Here is a 20,105-nt window from a genome sequence, read left to right as displayed (position 1 = left end):
GAGGAAGAGTACCCCTGGATACAATCCAATTTATAACCCGAAGGCAGGTACTCGAGATGCGATGGAATAAGGAAAAAGGGAGAAAAAGAAGTACAGGATGAGAATAAAAAAGAGGGGCAGACCCTCGTGCGATGTTAGGTTGATTTAGGAGCCACCTGCTAGTGCAGGCAGCTAAGAGTGAAAAGAAAAGGAAAGGACGAGAAGGGAGAGGAAGGGTTTCTTGGTTCACGCGGTTTAGTCCTGCTGCAAGTAGAATGCCTGATGGAACTATTCGAAGGCAAAAAAAAAGTGTGATGTCAAATTGGAAATGAGGTTTTTTATTGAATATTGATTTGATTTATTAATTAAAGATATTTATTTATGTTATTTTAATCAGTTGAGATATATCTCGGCCGGGGCGGATCACAATTGACTTTGGGATCTAGTCTCCTCCACCAGTTATGATCTCGAGTATGTTTGTTAGAGAGAGTCCTTGTAACCATGCAAAGGTCGTCATCGTCAGTAGCTAATTTATCCCAAGTTTTTTGGCTAAGACTGTGGAACCTGACATTTAGGGGCTCCAACTTGGAATGTTGATGAAGTGCTTGAATTTTGTTATAATAAGGAGGCCCCTCTTTATAAGCTCGCCTCAGAGCTTTATTTTATACTGGTTGCATTCTATTCATTGATGACTTACTGAGAGTTCCAAATATTATTGTTGGGTATTCTAGCTGTGGCCTTACTAAGGATTTATAAAGTCTAAGTTGTGTTTTGGTAGATAAACCTTTGAACCTTTTTAATCTATTTTTTGTCAATTTGGAAACATTTATTCTATCTTTAACATGAGAAGGGATGCCAGACCATTTAAAGTTACACCCAAGAATTAGTGCTTTACGTTTATATGGGATACGGACGTTATTTATTATAATTAGTGCAGGATTGTTGACTGTTACTGATAACAGTTGAAATTTATTAATATTTGTTGTTATTTTCCATTTCTTTTCATAGTTATTAATTTTTTGTAATTCACGGACTGTCTTTCTCTGTAGCATTAGTTTATGTTTGTTAGGATAGGTTATTACTTGGGTATGATCATCAGCAAACATGATTTGTAGGCAACCTTCAATAGGGGGAGGGGTGTCTTAATGTAGAAGTTGTATAGTGAAGGGGAGAGAATACTGCCCTGAGGAACTCCAGAGAGCAATTGAAACTCTGGCCCTATGAAATCTTTAATTTTAATCATGGCAACCCGGTTACCTAAAAAGTTGCATAGCAACCTGGTTGCTAAATCTGGCAATTGTGCATCTAAAAGTTTATATTTTAGGCCATTATGCAATACTTTATCAAAGGCCAGGCTGACATCTCTTGAGATTAGGTTACAACCACAACCTAGACTTTTCTTTACTGCAATAAATTTATATAATCTGGCTAATGCCAGTTGGGTCCCCTTACCATGGGTAAACCCATATTGATTCTTATTTATGAGCATATTATCATCCAGGAACTCCTCAAACCTTACTTTTATGATCTTTTCATAAAATAGGTGATATTGGTCTAAAATTAGAGACTGAAGTTAGATCTTTGCCCCTTTTCCCTACAAAGGGAGGTATAGCTCTTTTTAAAAATTCTGGCCAGTAACCCATATTTAAGGATGTTGCAAAGAAAGGCGAGCATTGAATTAGGTAGATTTTTTAGTATAATTTTATTGACTTTAGATTAACCTGGAGCTTTGTTTTTAAAACTTTTTATCGCCTTGATAACATCTTGGAGTTGAATTTGTTTCAGAAAAAAGTCATCTTCATCAAGCCTCCCAAGATCTACTGTATCGTAAGGTACTATACGATCAGCATGTTCACGGATTGTCTCCATGACATGCTGCTCGTGATGTTGGTCAAGCTTAAGATTTTCTACTGGGTCTATTCTAAAGATATTAGACCAGAAGTCTCTGAAAACAATCTCTTGATCTTGAGGAGAATAGATCTTCTCATTATTATTAAAGATGTAGGCTATGGGATGAGAAGATGAACCTAAAAAATTCTTAACCATTCTCCAAAATTTACCTGGGTCTTTATAAGAGTCTTCACATTTGTTCAAAAGAGTGTCCCAGGTTGAATTAATGAGCTCAATAGATTCAATTTTGATGTGTTCTTGTATATTGTTAATATATTCTAAGATATGGCGTGATGGACCTTGGATATTAATTAGGTTTAGAGCTGGTTTGTAATGGAACTGTAACAATTTGAGATAATCAGTTTCCTTAGTGAAAGGTAAGATTCTAAGGGTTTTAATGGCGATATGCCGTTCTGAGGCTTCTTTGATCATCCTATACCAGAAAGCTATTTTATTATCAATATAGGATTTATCTTCTAGGATATTATCCGGTTCGTCGTAATTAGAGAGAGAGAGAGAGAGTCATCGACTGTGTACTTAAAACGTTCCCATTCAGCATTATTGATATCTAATGTTGGACTAATTGGTACCAAAATGGGTCTCAGAGTAAATTTTGATACTAAAGGAAAATTATCTGAAGTGGTTAGAGGACCTTGGGTGAGTGAATAATTGAAAATTTGGAGTCTACTGGAAAGAAGAATATCAGGTCTGCTTGAGGCTCTCCTGTGAAAATATGCATCAAAATCTGGTCCCAAGAATCTAATGATATTCCTATTCAACAGATTGTTAATAAGAATACCTACTGGGTTTGTTCTATTATAGCCGAGGGCCGTGTGGGCTGCATTAAGATCAGCCAGAAGATAGACTGGGATATTTCGTCTCATCAATGAGATTACATCCTGTTGTGGGAATATTGGGTTTCCAGGGGGAAGGTAAGTAGTTGCCACTACCACAGGTCCCCTTACTGTTTGCAGTTCACCTGCTAAAAGATCATGGTTGAAACCATCTATTAATTTGACTGTAATATCCCGTCTAACCGCTATTGCTGTCCCAGCGTCTTGCTTTCCAGAGGTGTTACATTGGAAAACATTATAGTTCTAGATTTTGATACGGGAGGAATTCGGAATACCGGTAGAGTTAAGAAGTATGAGGTGTGGGGAGAGAGAGGAGTAAATATTAGAAAGTTCCCAACTACGTAGGAAAGTCCACTTCAAAACATTATGTTGGATTACTGTGAGAGTGTCCATTAAGGTAATTGTCCTTTGCTTAAGTCAATAAATCTTGATTTCAGCCTCCTGAATTTATCAGCATTTATCCTTGTGATTCTCGGGACATACTTATCGAGTTCAATTGAGCCATCATTCATAAGATTTACCACAGTCCTATTCTCAAATTTCTCTGTGAAAATGTAGTTGATAGTTTTGGAATCAAAAATAATTTTCTTTATTGAATCATGAGAAGCTGATTTGGGGGGGGGGAGGGTTGCAGAATTAGTAGATGAATAGAATCTTAGACAGATTTTTGTTTTATGTGATTGTTTAATGGGGGGAAAGGTTGGGAGGGCAGTGGCTCCTTGTAGTTCGATATCAGGGTCAAATGCTGAGGTGGAGGGTTGTGGCTGCTTTTTAGCAGGATTAGCTGGTTCAGTTATATCGGAGTCAGGGTCTTCTCTATATAATGTGGTGGATGGATGGGTAGATTGCCATGCCTATAGCATGACACGGGCTCTTGTCATTGGACAGCCCGTAAGCGATTGGTTCTGTAAAGGGAGAGAACTCCAGAGGAGTAAAAAATTGTATTATTAAAAGGAAATGATAGTTTTGAAAGGAAGAAGTTAGTTTGGAAAAAAGGGTCAGGAACAGGAAAAAAGATGAAGGATGAGGTGTAAAGGATGATGAATGAGGGATGAGAATGAATTTGACAAGACGTGAAAGGGGTAAAAAGTAACCGGAAAAAGGGGACTCCTTTTTAGGTCCACGAAAGAAAATTTTTAGTAAAGAGAAAAAGTATTGATAGTAGCAAGTCCCAGTAAGTAGGAGAGACTGGGAGAGGAGAGAAGGATTTTCAGTAGGAGAAAAATAGTAGGTTTAAGCAAACAGGCTCATTCCTGCTCTATGTTGGATTTGGAAAGGGTAAATGATGAGGTTAAATGGATAGGGTAGGTTATGTGAGAAGGGGGAGGGGCCTGGTTCTGTACCACGCTCGATAAGTTAGTACGAGAGAGGCCCCTCAAGGATCAGCTTATCCCTGCACTGAAGCTGAATTGATGAATGGTTGCAGGAGTTGCAGGAAGGTGGGAGCCGAGGTCGAGGTTAAGGATAGGAATCTGGTAAGGATCTGGGTGGCAATGGGAATGAGGTCAGTCAGGTGAGAGACTCGATTTGTTGTGCCAAGGATGTATGTTGAGGAGGGGGAATTGCAGGATGAGGAGTTGAAACAGCTTGTTGTTGGGTTGCAGGTGCAGGCACAGGAATGATGGATGTCTGGTTTCGCTTTGCAGTTGCAGGAGCAGGAACAGTGGTAGGCTGCCGTTGACTTCCATGGCGAGGAGTTGGCTGGTTCTTGGGTTTTGGCATCGAAGCTGGCTTGTTGTTTTTTGGAGGATTAGTGCCCTTCCTTGCAGCAATTCTCCTTAATCGTTCAGGGCAGCGTTTGTTCCAGGCATGGTGAGGTTTGGAGCAGTTGCGGCACTTAGGGCGAGTTTCTTGTCCCTTCTTGTGGGCCTCTACACAAATCTCGGTGTTGTGACGTTGACTACAGACACCACAGAAAGCAGGGCCTTGGCAGTCCTCCTTGTGATGGCCGTAGCGTTGGCAGTGGTAGCAGCGAAGAGGCTCTGGGGTATAGTCTTGAATTGGATACGTCCCCCAGACTCCCAGATCCAGTGATGAAGGCACAGGACCTATGAAGGTGGCTAAAAGCCTCCTGACAGGGACGTTGTCACGGTTTTTGCAGCGGTCGGCCTTTTCTACATTGCTGCAGGAAGTAACGATGGAGATTGGCATAGTAGTTGGATATCTGGATATGATTGCCTTTCTTCTAATTAAGGCAGGGTCTAGCAGGGTAAGTTCAGGTTCTTCTTGTAGGTGTTTGACGGTATCCAAGTCCTTGGGAATGATAATTAAATCACCCTTTTGGTTTGGTCTAGCTGAGAGCTTGATGCCAGGCTTTGCAGCCATGGCAGTAACTGCTGCATAGGAAGTGGAGCTGTTGGAGAGCCTAAACTTCGGGAGAGGTCTCATGGGTTCTTGCTGGGAAGGTGGGGAACTGGCAGCGATGGCAGTGGCCTACTGTAGAAGGTCTTGAAGACAGGAAACACAGTTGCAGTCGAAGGTGTGTGCCCCCTGAGGCTCAACCTCCATGGCAGTGGAGGTCACAGGTGCTGGAAAAGGAGTGTGGGCTGCAACAGGTGCTGTCTGTGAAGGTGGAGAGGGGACAGATAAGGGTGAGGCCAGGTTCTCAGTCCTTGGTGTCCTTAGAGGCGATGATGAGGGTTCAATGGGACCTGTTGAAGATTGAACAGGGCTCTTCTTCCGTTTGGAAGGGGGAGTAGTCTCCTCCAAAGCAGCTGGATCGGGTTGAAAGTACTGGCGAATGTATGAAGATGTGACATTGCAAGAGTTGCAATTACATCTAATGTTGTGACAAAAAACTGAGATGTCAGCAAGCTCCTCGGCAGGGACACCAGCCATCCCTAAAAGTTCGATTCTTCGTGTTTTGTAACAGGTGCAGTGGTCACAGTTGCAGTCCTCTTGGTAAAGGCGCTTGCAATGATGTACAAGGCCATAGACTCAGAGGGGCCATGCCCAACTGCCAAGAAAGGCAACGGACATGGTGAAACTCTACGGGGATTACAGTGAAAATTTCACGCCCGGTAGGCTATCCAAGTGATGAACGTGTGCGATGTGTCTGCTGGTCCAGCGATGAGAGTTGTCGTCGATCCCGAGTCTAAAACGAAACTGTCTATATATAATCAATTAATTTAGTGTTGTGCAAGTATTCTGTGGACCTAGTGTAATATTGTAAATACTTATGTTAAATCTTGGAAATAGGTATACTTAATGTATGATGGTTATTATTTTCCTTTGCTGTTACGGTTTTGCTATTTTTTGGTAAGTAGACTTTATATAATCTACGTTGTGTAATAGCTAATCGCAACAATCATTTAAGTACCGTAGATTTTATACAATCTTCATTGCGTGAAATAGCCGAACATTACAGAATTGTGGGTCTTTTGTCCGGGATCTGAATAGTTATTTCCTTTATAATTCAGAAATTGCTCATAAAGTAAACTTTTGTTAATTGCATAAATCGCCAGCAAACATGTGTGTTTAGCGCATCTGATTCTTTTGACAAAACACAAGAAATCTAACTTGTGAGTTCAGGCAAACATCTTGATCTTAATGTTAAAAATTCAGTTAGGAAAGAGGATGTTAAACATGTGTTAGTTCAACATTTGGTTGAAGACGATGTGCTACGGCAGAATATGTTAGATGTGACGGATAGAGAATCAGTGTGTTTTGATTTACCAGCTGTAGAACTTGAAAGACTTAGAATAGAAGCTCGTTTAAGAGAGAAGGATTTGAAAGTTCACACTGAGCATGATAGAAGAGAAGCCGAGTTTAAACGTGAACAATTCTAAACTGAGGCAAGAGAAATAGAATTGGAGCGTGAATGTGAGAAATTAAAATCGAAGCTGAAATAAAGGTTTATGATATTAATGTTCGATCTTTTCTGTTTTGGGAAAAAAGCAAAAAAAATCTAAGTGACCAGCAGAAAATATGGCTTATATGTTGTCAGGAGCATTTTGTGGTAGGACACAAAAAGTATATGGTTCCATTCCTGAAGGTAGAATTGGTGGTTATGAATTCTTGAAGAATACTATTTTGCTGGGCTAAGAACAAACTTTCGAAGTTTGTGGAATGAAGTTTAGTTGTTGAAAAAAACAAGATAAGCAGACATATATAGAATTTGGTAGTGAACAATCAGAATGGTTTGATAAATGGTGTAAAACAGCAGAGTGTAGGGATGTTTTTTTGAAAGATTAAGGGAAATTATTCTAATTGAGCATATTAAAAATCGTGTTAGTGAGAATGTTAAGGTATATTCAAATGAACGAGAATTATAAACGCTTCTTGAAACAGCTGTATGTGCTGATGATTATGTACTGGCTCACGAGGAGTGGAGGTCTAATGATGAAAAGTTTAATACATCAAAAAGCTATAAGAACACTGATAAGCATATTAGAAAAGATCTTTTAGATCAAAGGCCTACTTCTGATTCACATGTCAAGTCTCAAATCAGCAGTTTGAATAGCAATTCTATCAGTAATAGTTCTGTAATATGTAATTATTGTAAGAAACTAGGTCACACGGTGTCTGAATGGTTCTAGATGAAAGGGAATGAAAAGGCTAAAACTGTGGCTCTTGTAATGCTAACAAAGTCTTTCTATGGTGTGCAACTAGTAGAGGTTAACTCTGTAGATGACAACGTTTTTGACAGGAAGCATGTTAATTCCAGTGTTTGTTCCAGCCCTTTTGATTAGGTTTCCTGTCATATACTGCTAAGGGTTTTAGTTATGATGATGTTTTTATCAAGCGTGACACTGGTTGTGCCCAATAGCTTGTTTTTGACTTTTAAGGGAAATGTGCTCCCATGCGTGGGGTTGGTGGTGACCATTTTAGCATTCCCTTGCATCGTATGAATCATCATTGTGACTGTCTGTCTGTCTGTCTGTAAGATTGCCTTACCTTATGTAAGACACGGGCTCTTGCCTTAGGCAGCCCGTAAGGGAGTATTGTTTGAAGTGAGGTACTATAGTTGAAGTATGGTGTCTCAGGGTAATATTATGTGAAAGTGATGAAATGAGTGAGTCAAAGTTACTTTATATCTAATATTTGATTACGTTAAAATTAGATAGCCCAAGCTATTTAGTGTAAGGCAAAAAGTAGTGGAAGTTAAAGAGAACTACTTATCCTCATACAGCAGCCTGGGTTTCCCAGGTGGGGGTAATGGCTATACACCATGCTTCCCACGGGCTGGAATTTGCAAGCAGATTCCTAGTCAATTAGCCCGTATAACTGAATGAGGGGCAGTGTCTCCTAGCTTCCACCACGCAAAGCAACAAGGGAACAAGGGTATGACTGGCGTGACAACGGAAAAAGGGCCCGGTAGGGCGACTCCTTTTTAGGTCCACGAAAGGAAATTTGTTGATAGACAGCGTCTATCGAGTAGGAGAGAAAGTTTTATAGCAGCAAGTCCCAGGGAAGTAGGAGATCGTGGGAATGAATGTAAAGTTATTTAGTCGGAGGCAGAAAAAGGGCATAAATTATCCCAAGAAAGCTTAAGTGGTAGGGAGAGGAGATAGATTGAGTGCTAGCTAAGAGAAAAGAGAGCTAGCAAAAAGTGAGAAAATAACAATAGTAGTAGAGTTTACAATAAAGTTAGAATATCCATTAAAGGATCATGACGGTTAAAAGGATTGAGGGAAATAATACTGGTATGGGAGGGTAATGTGTGCAGCTGCAGGGAGGAAGAAAAGGAAAACAGAAAAATCAAGAGCTGTTTCCTAATGAGGAACACAGCCAAGAAATAACCGCTTTCCAGTCCTTGACTCCTACTGCGCTATGTTGTAGGGAAAAGAGGGGGAGGGCCCGATTCTGTACCGCGCTCGACCAGCTAGTACGAGAGAGGCCCCCAACCTCTTGTAGGTGTGCTTGTTCCAGGAAGGATCAGTGGGATACTATCCTTAGGGGATAGGGAAATAATTCAAGGAGGAATAGAGAACAGTCTTTTATATGAATAATGGGTTTGCAATTCCAACAGTGATATGAGTTAACAAGCTATGTTACAAGTATGGGTTTGCGTGTGCGAAAGGGATTAGAGCAGATGAGAACTAAGGTTAAGCTAAATGTTTATTTAAGTTATCTGGGAGGGGGATATGAGCATAGAAAGCCAGAGAGTGTGTTTGTATTATCTAATATGTGTTTGGTTACTTGTACAGCAGTGTAAGGAGGAGGGAGGTTTATGGATTGACGAAGAGGGAAAGTTTCAGTACAAGTTAATAGGTAGTGTTCTAATGGTTCAGTACCAGTGGGGAGATCACAATAGGGACAAAGTCTATCTTCTATACTAATGATCTGCCAGCTGCAGAGATAACCAAGGCGTAGTCTGAAAAGAATAGTTGTTAGTTGTCTACGAAGAGTTTTAGGCATAGAATGGGGGATAATATTAGTTACCTCAGTATACCACTTAGCAGAGCGGGAGCCATCAAGCAAAAACTGCTTAATTAAACTTTTCTTTTGAAGATGACAATAGTTGGACATAAACTTTTTGATGTGTGAGAGAGAGGGTCTGCATGCTCTGCTTATAGTGGGATAGCTAAGGGCACTATTTGCAAGACGGTCAGCCTCATCATTTCCATGAATACCTACATGACTAGGTATCCAATTGAGGGTAACTTTTCTGTTCCTTTGAGCATGGGCTGTAGCCATAGTCTTTATGGTGCTGATTAAATGAATATTCTCTTTAAAGTTACGTTTTAGAATACTTTGTATAGCACCTTTTGAGTCGGTGTGGATAGTAGTATGACCATACTTATAAAGGGAGTTCTCCAAGGCCTTTGCAATGGCATAGAGTTCTGCCTGTAGGATAGAAGCATGGTCAGAAAGCCTCCAAGCACTGGTAAAGGTATTGGAGAAGACAGCAGAGCCAGCAGCCGGTAAATTCATGTCTACAGACCCATCTGTGAAGTAAACATTAGCAGCACTGGTATCGGCAATGGAGGCCAGAGCTGCACTCTTAAGCTGTTGAGGAGTACATAAAGATTTGAATGCTGGAAGAACAGTATAATTAACCTCAATTGGATTAGGGCTCCAAGGGGCTGGAGGACATATTCTGGGTGAAATTTATCATGCTTTACATCAAGTATGACTAACTGAATGTTGACATCTCTAATAGTTTGAATAAGTTTACCAATATAATGATCAGGGGGTTCTAGGTCTTCATGCAAATTTATGAATCTGTTAATTTTAGTTTTTAGAGGGGAATTTCTATTAACTTTTATGGTTTTAATAATTATACAGCACACACGCATTTTTATTCTATCTGCAAGTGGTAACAGGTTGGTTTCCTGCCTGAGAAGGATAAGCCTTGTCCAAATAGGGGCACCAGTAATTAGTCTCATGGCATTATTTTGTATAACTTCTAGTGAAGATAATAACCGTGAAGGGAGGGAAATGAGAACAGGGGAGGCATATTCAACCTGTGATCTTACAGCTTGCACATAGAATAATCTCAATAAATGGGAAGAGACTCCTTTTTTTAAAGTGGTAATTCTTTTCATTGCTGAAAAGCGAGAGATAACTTTTTGTCTAAGCAATTTAACCTGTGTGTGAGGGAGAAGCTTATAATTAATATTGACACCCAAGTAAATGAAATTTTGAACCCACTCTATGGGGTTGTTACCAATAAAAAGAGGGGGAGGAGGCTCAAAATACTTGATGGCCATAGCCTTAGTTTTAAGGGGGTTAATTTTCAAACCTAGTTCGTTACATTCATGGACTATTGCATTTAGAGCTCTTTGCATTTTTTGAGACTGATTATGTATACGAACAGAGTGTGGACATACAATGCAGATATCATCTGCATATATGAACATCTCTATTCCTTGAGGGAGTTCTATAAGCAACAAATTTTCAACGAGAACATTAAATAGGAACGGGCTTAGAATACCCCCTTGTGGGGTGCCATTCTCCAAGGGGAGGAAAGGTGAGGTAGCACTTTGAAAAGTGACTCTCGCCTCCCGACCCTGAGTGTACTCTTGAACCTAGGACAGCAGGTGACCTCTAACCCTCTTGCGAACAAGTGAGAAGAGAATAGCAGCCGAACTGGCCAGTTCAAAAGCCTTCTCAAGGTCCAGGAAGACTACAAGAGAGTGTGACTCATTAATGGTGGCCATAAGGTCTGTGATGCATTCATGAGTGCCAACACCATCAGTGAATGCATACAGTCTGTGGTGTAATTTGCCAATCTTCCATTTTAGTCGGTTAAGGACCATACGTTCTGCAACCTTCTCCGTACAAGTGATAAGAGCTATAGGCCTATAGGCGTTTTCCTCTTTTGGTTTGGGAACAGGTTGAGTGTCCTGCTGCCTCCAGAGCCGAGGTCTAACCCTTTCAACATGAGTTTTGTTTATGAGTTGAAGGTATATCTCCTTTGCAGGGTCTCCCATGTGTGTAAGCATGCTATACGTTATAAGATCTGTACCAGGGGCTGTATCTTTTGTTTTAGAAAGGGCAACATTAAGTTCATCCATGGTGTACAGTGCATCAGTGTCATCTGATATGTTGCAAGCTGCAGTGATCATGTTCAACCTAATAGGGTAAAGGACCCTTTGTCTATGTCTGGCCTCAGAAGCGAGGTTATCAGACTTAGAGCGGTTGGCAAACTCTTGTGCCAGTCGTAGCGCCTGAGCTGGAGGATCTGGGTGAGACACCTTTATGGTTGATCTTTTACCAGAGACTTTGTTGAACCAGCCCCAAATCTTTTTCAAAGGAGTAGTGGCATTAACCTCGGCACACCAGTCATACCATTTTTCATTTTTAACTTCTGTAGCAACCTGTGCAGAATGATGTGTTACCGCAACAAGGTTTTGATATAGGGAATCAGTGTTGTACCTGCGAAAGAGTTTTCTGATACGATTGAGACGCTTATTCATTGCCTTAATCCTGGGGTTGTAATACCAAGAGTCCTTATAGTTTTTAGTAAAGGGTTTTTTCATTGGCATAGAGGATGCGGCCGCCTCAGTTAGCTGTTCACTGAGTGTTAGAAGAAGGTTATCAGCGTCTTCCAGAGGTGCAGCAGAGTATCTATCAGCCCATGAAGTCATGTGCTGCTCAAAGAGATCCCATTTGGCGAAATCCGGATTCCATCTCCTAGGAGGAGGAGGTGGGTCAGGTAATTTATCCAACTGAAGAGAGAAACAAGTGCCAAAGTGATCACTAGTAAGGACAGGATGCAGGTCCCAGGAGGAGTTGTTGCATATGTCTTGCGAGACAAACGTAAGATCCAGTCTTCCCCCAGCAATATGGGTAGGCATGTCAACATTATTGAGGAGTTTCACACCTGGAAAATCCTCAAGTAAAGAATAGAGATGCTCACCAGTAACATTGGTAGGGGAGGTAGACTTGAGGAAGGGGTGATGTCCATTAAAGTCACCTGAGAAAACAGTACTCTGTGTCTCAGCATCCGCAAAGAGTGGGGTAGCATCAATGTCTCTTGCAGGGCTTTTGTAGATATTGTGTATTGTCAGTGTAGTGTTTAAAAGGGTAATTTGTACACTAAGAGTCTCTGCTTCGTGGCAGTCAATATCTGTAATTCTTTGGGAAGGAATTGTGTTTTTTATTAATGTTAGCAAGCCACGACTAGTGTCAGTGTGGTGGGTTCTGTATATCTTGTAATTTGCAAATTTAAAGGAGGTGTGTTCCCTTAGTAGTGTTTCCTGCAAGAGGATGATGTCCGGCCTCTGTACGGCTACCTGGGACTGCAGAATATCGTACTTTAACCTAACTCCTAAAATGTTCCATTGTAACACATTGATATAGTTATTCACCTGTGGTTGAGGGGAGGAGGGTAAACTCACATCACTGTCGGAGTCTGAGAATTCTAAGTTGTGAGAGCATGAGCAAGCGTCTCAACAACGAACCTAATAGCAGACTTAAATGTATCATCTACAACTAGGTTGGGGAAGAATTTTTGGATGAGAGTAATGATAGCAGGCTCAAGGAGAGCAGGTTGAAGGAAGATGTTAAGGATAGCAGAGGAGGAAGATTGAGAAGCTGGAGAGAAAGTGTTATGTTGTGGGGGGTGTGGATAATGAAAGTTGGAAGTTGTATTTGTGGCAGGAGAGGTGGAATCATGAGATGTTGAGGGAAGGGGGATGTAGGTATCGTCTGAGGGAGTAGGAGGGTGTTGGTTTGGAACAGGATTGTGCTGAGGTTTAGAGGAAGGTGTAGGTCTGGGGGATCTTGGTGATTTGGGTGGTCTTTGGGGTTTTGATTGGGAGGAAGGGGCAGAGGCCATAGACCGGGAAACAGTCTGTGAATAAGGAGTTGTTTGTGTAATAGTAGAAGGATTGGTCGTTGGTGTGACAGAGGTCTTTAGGGCGGCAGAGTAGGAGGGGTAGGTTTGGGGTGTAGGATTGGGTAAAGGATTGGCAGGTGTAAGATGTTGTTGGGTTTGGGATGGTTGGTTAGGAGTTGAGTCAGATGCAGTAGAGTCGGGAGGGAGTTGGCCCCTCCTCGCATATTCCCTCTTTAGTCTTTCCGGGCAACGTTTATTCCACGAGTGATGTGCCTGCTTACAGTGAGGGCATCGTGGTTCAATGGGTTCATCTGCCTTGTATTTAGTAAGGCAGATGGAAGTATCATGCCTCCTTGAACATATTCCACATACAGGATGAGCAGCATGACAGTTATTCTTATGGTGCCCGTATTTCTGGCACTTGTGACAACGAAGGAGGGGAGGATTATAATCCTCAACTCTAAATTTACCCCACATACCTAAGTTAACTTGATTAGGGGGGGGCCCAAAAAGGTACATTTAACTTTGTTTGATACACCCCCTTCCTTGGGTGTGCATCTTTCAGCATGAATGATACCAGGGTATTTAAGTAAACGGTCAGTGTCATATTTGTATGAATAACCGCAGACAATGTAAATTCTACGTTTTTGGGCTGGGTCTAGTTTAATAAGAGTTTTAATTGAATTGAGTATATCTTCTGCTTCCTTGTCATGGGGAGAGAGGACCATGTCCCCATCCAAATTCGGTTTAACCGTGATATTGATATTGGGGTATCTGTCCTCTATACCCATGACTTGAGCATAAGCACTATGTTGAGGTGTGCTGACTGCTTTAAACTTAAAGAGTGCAGTAGTAGAAGGGGAAGGTGCACTAGGTTTCTTACCTTTACTACTGTGTACCTGTATGAAGGGCTCAGGGTTGTCGTCAGGCTCTTCTGGTGTATCCTTTGAAGTAGTTTCCCTGTCTAAAGAACGGGGAGAGGTGGTCCTTGAGGAAGTGATAGGTGTGTCCTCTTCTTGTTCATCATCAGAACTTGGAGGAGCAAGGTGGAGTGCGAAGTCAGTGCTGTCCAAGGAGGCTTGATTGGGCTTCTTAGCAGCTTGGTATCCAGGTGGAGGGGATGAGGAGGCGCCACGTTTCCTTTGAGGGGGAGGAGAAGAATGAGAATGGGCTTCAGATTCCATGTCTTCATCAGCAGATTCTAGGTCCTGGAGCTGGTCAGTGGTAGGGTTGGTGTTCTCCATTTCATGAAGAAGTTCCCTACAGTCGGGGTTACGGATATCCTCACTTTCAGGGAGATTCAAAGTGGGAACAGCTGGGTCTACGTCTCCATCCATGAGTGATGACGTGAAATTTTGGTAGGAAAGTCCGTAGACTGATGTAATCTTAGGCTTCCGATAAAAGGTATGAAAACCCTTAGAGTAAATCACTGACACTAGCGTAAATAACTAAGGAGCTACCAGCTCAGACGTCTTTCTGCTATGAAAGTTGCAGAGAGAATGATTGTGACTGGTTATCAGGCCTTCTTATTGTCGGTGTGTTTTCCGAGTTGCCTAGTAATGCGTTGAATTTTTGCTTGGTGACTAATGACTTGGTAAATGAGTTAATGTCCGACCAGTTCTTGATCAGGAGTTGGATGATCCCAATCCTGATTTGCCTACTCAGTTTTCTTCGAGTGCTGAGACTCGTGAGGAGACTCAGAGTTCTACCTGCCCGTCTGACAATAATGTGTTATCTTGTGATAATGTCGCCACTGTTGTTTGTTGTACCGACTTGACTTGTGAAGAGTCATTGATTTTGTTGCTCGTGCATCTACTGATGATTGTTCTACTGACGTATCTTATGAAGATACGTTAGTTCACGATACTTGTTCAACTGTTGACTGTTCTTAAAAACATGTGTGGTAATGATGTGTTTCTGCATTAAAAATTGTTATTTTAGTTTTTATGGAGGTTACTATGAACCAGTTTTTTGTATGGCCATGGGTAATTCTTTGTCACCTCTTTTATCCAACCTATGTGTGGAGTTTTTTTTTTTTTTTTTTATGTAGATTGATTCATTCGGCTGGGTCCTCTCACATTGTTTGGTATCGTTATGTTGACTATAATTTAGGTATTTTAGAAGAAAATTATAATCTTGAAGGTTTTGTTTCAGTCATTAATTCAATGGTAGGCTACTATCTATAAAATTTAGCCTACTATGGGATATGAAGAAAATAACGTTATCCCACTTTTAGACGTTTTGAGTTAGACAAGCAGATAAATCTAAGTTTTCCATATATAGAAAGCCTATCAATAATTTTTCCTATATACATTTCTACTATGGCCACTAAAAATAAAAAGCATTCTGTTTTTTTCCTTCATGTACCTTAATCCCTGGAAAGGTATGATGGGTCGTTTGCGACCCCTACAGCATTTTCAAAACCTGTTTTTTCCCCATAAATCATCAGCTGTCTCGAATATGGAAGTGATCGACCTGCAAGGGGTGACTAGTCTACATGCCATTGTCTGCTTTAGGACTGATTTTCGTCTAACTTCCCTCCTTCCCCGTTTTTTTACTCCCCCAGGGGTCGACCTCGACCCTGAATACCTTTATAGGGGTAAGTGGTCAAACAGCAAAGTTATTACATAATTATAAATTGTCGAACAGTGTTGATACTTGTTTGGTTCTTTATAGTTGGAAAGTGTGGGTGGATGGTGTGTCTACTACTTGCATGACATTGGTTTTGGCTTAGATGCCATATATTGCCATGAGGTCCATTTTCCCTCAAATGCTTATTTCTGATTTTTTTAGGTTTTTTGCAAATTTGATTTTTTTTCTATTTATTTTGAATTTATCTTCAATAATGGCCAGCAGACAGTAATCCCTCGGCATGGATGTCATCAACACACTTCTAATGGAGTTAAAAAGAGATGTTGATGATAATATGGAGCTTGCAACCCCATTCTTCATTCCAAGTGGTAGATTGGGCTGTAAGAGTTGTTGCGGTCTGCGGCCATTTTGTTGACATACCCGAAAGGTAAGTTGGCATATCTCTATATATTCTTGTTCTGTATAGAATTCGTGATATTTTGGTATAATTTAATGCATAAATATCATATTTTATAGGAGATACAATGATTTTCATAAGAAATTTACATTGTGAACTAGGCCGTCAAATTATGACCTTTAGATTTCACCCCTGTTATAACAGTAAATTACATCTTGGTGCACATTTTATTATGTATTTCTGTTCTAGGATAATATGAGTTTATTCTATAAAAAAATTAGCCTCTTCCTATTTCATTTGGGTACCCAAAAAAATTCATGAAATTTGGACAAATTTTTTTGGCCAAAAAAATTTACCCTTTTTTTCTCATTTCAGATCTTGACTTCTAGGGGTCCAACTCATTTCCAGCAATTACACGCTGTTGCTTTGCCATCTAAGAAGGTGTCCCTAAAGGGATTTATGTGTATATGTATATTTCTATTTTTTGTGAATATTTACGTCGTCTTTTTTTTTGTATACCTCAATTTTTAATATATTTCCAATAAATAGTTATTTTGTAGATGGGTATCATTTATATTTTCAGTAATTTTTAGCATTCTTTGAAGTATTTTTAGCAAGTCAAACAATACAGATTGATGGATAACTAAATTTTTCCTGAATTTTTTTCGGAGTCGGGGTCGTTCACGACCGAGTATACCCTTAAAGGGGTGTCCAAGTAGCATACCTATCCAGGGTTAAGACAATTAAAATATGTACCACTGAACATATAGTGGACGAGTTCAATACAATTTAAGAAATTGCTAATAATCTCTGCAATCCCATATATTTTCTAGAAAATTATATGAATAAGGCTAAGAAAACATTTTATAGTGGCCAGTTAGAAAGAAAGGAGAAAAAAAAAAAAAAACTCGATATTAGGGTTGTGTTTAAATATAATCATACCTTAAAAATATGTTGATTAAGAATAGTTCCGGAAATGATACTATTATGGTATATAGTATTCGTTGTTCAGATTGTAACATATTCTAAATCGGTCAAACATCCAAGGGTATTTCAGTCAAAATAAAACAGCATAAGGTAGCATCTCTAGGGGTTCTCTTAATAATTCCTTGGCCTCCCACTGAAAATGATTTAGTCACAAATTGGAGGGTCAGAGAGGAGTAAAATAGATATGTAAATGTTTAAACCCAAAGGAATATTGTTGAATCCTTTTTAATCTCCTGTACTTAAGGTCAAAATTTAAATCTCATCCCGGGTCGGTTTTCCGTTAATTCGGTATTATTCTTTTATCTAAAATCCGACTGTTCTTGAATTATCAAGAAGTTTACAGCCCTGGTAGCCCGTTCTCTTGTATAAATACGATGTTTTTGTATATGTATTCTCATTGTTGAGTCAGTTCATGTCCATAATGGAAACAAAATACTAATTACAGTCAATTCTTTTCATTTTCCTTTCGTGGCTATAATACATTTTATACTTTTCACGTGTCAGCTTTCGTGATCACTACACACATACGCACCGATATATATATATATTTATATATACATATATATATATATATATATATATATATATATATATATATATATATATATATATATATATGTGTGTGTGTGTTTGTGAGTAAACGTTTGTTTACACTGGAACATTAAGATAAAGTTTTTTTTACCTCTTATTGTTATCCTACTATAAAGTCCTAATTTTCATACCCAGGTGGTGGGGCCACCTTACCCTTGGGCAATTTAAGATATTCAAGATGGCTGCCATAAAGAACTTACATTATTACAATCTTCAATATATCATCTTAATTTTTCTTTTAATTCTAAATTGTATGCTAATTGTAATGAAGGGTATGCAATGCAACATTTCATATAGAAGATTACACAAACAGTTTTTACGGTGGTAAAAATGATAAAAACAGAAAATATGTTCTTGAAAATACAAAAGTATATATTTTGCACTAGTATCATAATCCCTGTCATCACCTGAGTCCTTTAGTTCACTATTCCAACACTCAATACCTCCACAACACACAGAATACTGAACACATAATGCCAGTACTATAACATCCACATCCTTGTGTACTGCTGGGCATTCCTCCATGGAAAGAACATCTTATAGGTGAGCAGGTCTTCTGGATGAAGCCTAACTCCTTGAGGACCAGTAACATAAAAAAAGAGTCATCCTTATAATGCCATACAAGATATGCCTGAGAAAGGAGATAAGCCATTCACTTTCATATTTTTGCCTTTTACATTTTTTATGTCTTCTGATTTGTTGACATCGATTTGAGGGTCATTCAGTACACATTCATTAACTATATTGGCATTCGTTAGATTTTTTATCTGGGTCCTACGGGTGGTTAGCTTGTTTCACATCCTTTCTGACTGAATTTCTATTTATCTTATTAGCCTGCATCCATCCACACATTTGTTCCTTGTGACACGTTTGAGTTGACACTTCACTTAGTCTCATACCGTCTACATCGGTAACTAGACTGTTGCAAATACGAATACAAGTTCTCAGACTTCAAGATTTTAATGTCAACCCGATGAAACCTGATTGACTATGTCCATAACACATGTATGTTGTTTCAATGGCCATATCTGTCCAAACACCATTGAAGATGCCAGTAATATGGTGTGTGGTATGTTGACCTTTCAAGAAACTTTTTGACAACATCAGACATAGCCTCCATACTCTGTAAATAATACAAGCAATATCTTGCTTAACTCTGATAGCAAACAACATAGAAAACCAGGGCATTATTTCATCTATGGTTTTCATATGAAGTGTCCAGTCATTTTCTCGCTCACCTGTGATAAACTTCATCATTGACATAACTGGTTTTATCATGCAGCTAACCCATAATCTGGCAGTTGGGCTCTTTTTAGAAAATCCTTCTAGCACTGCCATGATTCCGTTTATGGTTTCTATCCAGTAGAATGTAAATACAGAATGGAAAAGCTTTTTAGTGAGAATTCTAAGTGCCCATACATTACTAAGAAACTTCTTTCCTGCCAAAATCTTCACTCCAACGAGTGGGCCAGTGTGAGTTATCCATGAAAGTGCCAAGACATTCAACACAATTCATCGGAAAGGGCATTCCTCCAGGACGTAAATATACTTTGCTGAAAATTAATGCATTATTCCACTGAATATGAAGGGCAGTTTTATATAACTGCTAGTCAGCAGTCAAGATAACATACTCTTGCCCAGTTGCTAAAGTTACTAGTGCTTTTAATAAGCATGTGGTCATTGCACTTGCATCAGCTGGAGGATAGTTAATTAGCTGGAAGTATGCTACCCTTGTTCTTTGTTGCATTGACTGACCTTGTTCTTGAGCAAGTCTTATTATAAAGCCATCGCACTTGGGAATTGTTCCTGATTCAACATATTATTGAAAAATGTTGTTTAAAGATCATGCCCTTGCATCAGAAATTTCTTGAAGTTTCTTCATATCCAAAGTCTATTGCGATATTGGCATTTGCGGCATTTCCGTGTTTGATACCACTTGAACATGTTCAAAAAGGTCATCATCATCATTGTGTTGAACAGGCTCTGACAATTCATGTTTGGCATTTATTTTATTTGTAGCTAGTTCAGGAAGTATAGTACCTCCTCCAGATTGAATCAAAATTATTGCTAATGAGTGGGTTGAAAGTTTCCCACTAGGGCATTAGATATCTGCATCAAAATTGTCGGCTACTATTCCCTCTAACCCGACCTTGACGCTGATTATACACTGAAAGGTCATGTCTTCATAAACAGCTCTAGCAGCAGACATTTTGAATTTTTGCACTTCATAATAGCTACATGTCACTGCGTGTAATTGATGAATTTATTGTAATTAATTGATAAACTTTAAGAGCAATTTGTAGGTCAGGGATACATCAAGTGATGGAAACGTGCTTATTAACAATGCCTGCAAGGTACTGGAGGCTGAAGCAGTTTATTGTTTTTATCAATATGTATACTATATTTTGACGTTTAAAAGTTTCTAGATATTAAGCATAATTGGCTTTGCTACATTTTGAGTGCATGCTTCTAAATCATCACTAGCGTCATCCTTAACGATTCTGAGCACGGACTCTGCACTTCCTGAAAACACTATGACACTACCCACACAATGACATAACTACTATATCATCTCTGAATTTGTTAT

The sequence above is a fragment of the Palaemon carinicauda genome, chromosome 24 (assembly GCF_036898095.1).
Source record: "Palaemon carinicauda isolate YSFRI2023 chromosome 24, ASM3689809v2, whole genome shotgun sequence".
NCBI classification, from domain to species: Eukaryota; Metazoa; Arthropoda; class Malacostraca; order Decapoda; family Palaemonidae; genus Palaemon; species Palaemon carinicauda.
This window is presented reverse-complemented; position numbering follows the sequence as displayed.